Source organism: Octodon degus, unplaced genomic scaffold (genome assembly GCF_000260255.1).
Source record: "Octodon degus isolate 3935 unplaced genomic scaffold, OctDeg1.0 scaffold00023, whole genome shotgun sequence".
Taxonomy (NCBI): Eukaryota; Metazoa; Chordata; class Mammalia; order Rodentia; family Octodontidae; genus Octodon; species Octodon degus.
The window spans coordinates 14,042,900-14,044,328 of record NW_004524599.1 but is presented as its reverse complement, the minus strand read 5'-3'; the positions used below and the strand labels follow the sequence as shown (position 1 = coordinate 14,044,328).

General features: G+C 33.3%; 1 non-coding gene across 1 annotated transcript; it reads right to left on the bottom strand.

Annotated features, from left to right (window-relative positions):
- Positions 1 to 462: 462 nt before the first annotated feature.
- On the bottom strand, positions 463 to 564 carry LOC111815915. Its single transcript, XR_002820539.1, has one exon. It is a non-coding gene; the product is annotated as a small nucleolar RNA U13 (small nucleolar RNA).
- Between the last annotated feature and the right edge of the window lie 865 nt (positions 565 to 1,429).

The following is a 1,429-nucleotide window of genomic DNA, read 5'->3' as shown; positions in this document are numbered from 1 at the left end:
AGATGGGGAGAAGAGGCTGAGATGGCCTTAACAGTAAGAGATAATGGCTGAGAAAATTTTCCAAATTGTAAAAAAACAAAATCAATCCCTGGATTTAGTAAGTCCTATGAGCTTCCAGGAAGATAATGAATACACAAATCAAGATGTGGATACATGATTGTAAAGATGCTAAAAACCGAACACAGAAAATCTTGAAAATAACTAGAGAAGACAAATTAGTTTCAAAGGAGTGACAATACAGTAGGTGTCTCAATGTGAGAATGGAAACTAAAGGAAATAAACTAATATATATTGGAAAGAGTAAGAGGATATTGACTTACCAATCTGCAGTTCTGCAGTAAGTGGTAGATCCCCAAGAGGAAGTGAAGAAACAGAACTTTATAGACAAATGGAAAGTGAGGGCATTTATCATCAGCAATTTGCACTTTAAAAAAGTCTTTTTTTTCTTTCTTTTTTTTTTCACGTCAGATGGGCAATGTGCCCACGTCATAACAAGGTTTGAGGGTGGCACATCTCATGCATAAGGCATGAACACCCAATCATCACACTCATGAACTAAAGGATCCTAAAAAAAAGTCTTAGTAGTTCTTCAAACAGCAGGAAAATAATTAAAGAGGGCAAGTTGACATACAGCAAAAACTAAAGAGCAACAAAAATGACAAAATATCTAAGCTTTCTCATACTGACTGCATAACCCAGTAACTATAATTACTTTGGCATTTAAAATAGAGAAGTAAGGTGCCGGGAGAGGGCTCAGTAGAATAAGTGTTTGCCTGGCAAGCTCAAGGGCCTGAGTTCAATCCCTGGATCTGCCAAAAAATAAATTAAAATGAAATAAAATAAAATAGAGAACTAAAAAACAAAACAAAAATGAGGAAAGAACATTGAACAAAAGGTGCTCAAGAAATGGGGACATTAGGACATGAAAAATGCTGTCAGTGGTCTAAGTTTCTTGTATTGTACAGGAAAAGGCTAGAAGTATTGTTATTATATTTAGTTAAGATAAAAGAACAAGTGACTTTTAAGGTAATCAGGAGAAAAACCTTTTAAAGTAATTACTGTAAATGTGAATAAACTAAATTTCCCAATGTAAAGACAAAAGATTGTCAAATACATACAAAATATGGAGATCCAAAAACTTTAAAAATACAAAGATTGGGCCAGGGAAATAGCTCAGTGGCATAAGGGCCTGCCTGGCAAGCACAAGGTCCCAAGTTTGATTCCTCAGTACTGGAAACAAAAAACAAAGATGGAGAAAATTTTAGCTGTCACATTTTTTAAAAAATCAAAAGAAATTGGTCTCAGGGGTATCTTTATTTTTTTTTTTTTTTTTATTTTTTGACATCAGTTATTTTTATTTTAAAGAAAGAAAAAAAATAAAAACAGTGGTACAAAATCTCAAAACAAGATTTTAGGAGAGTAACAATGG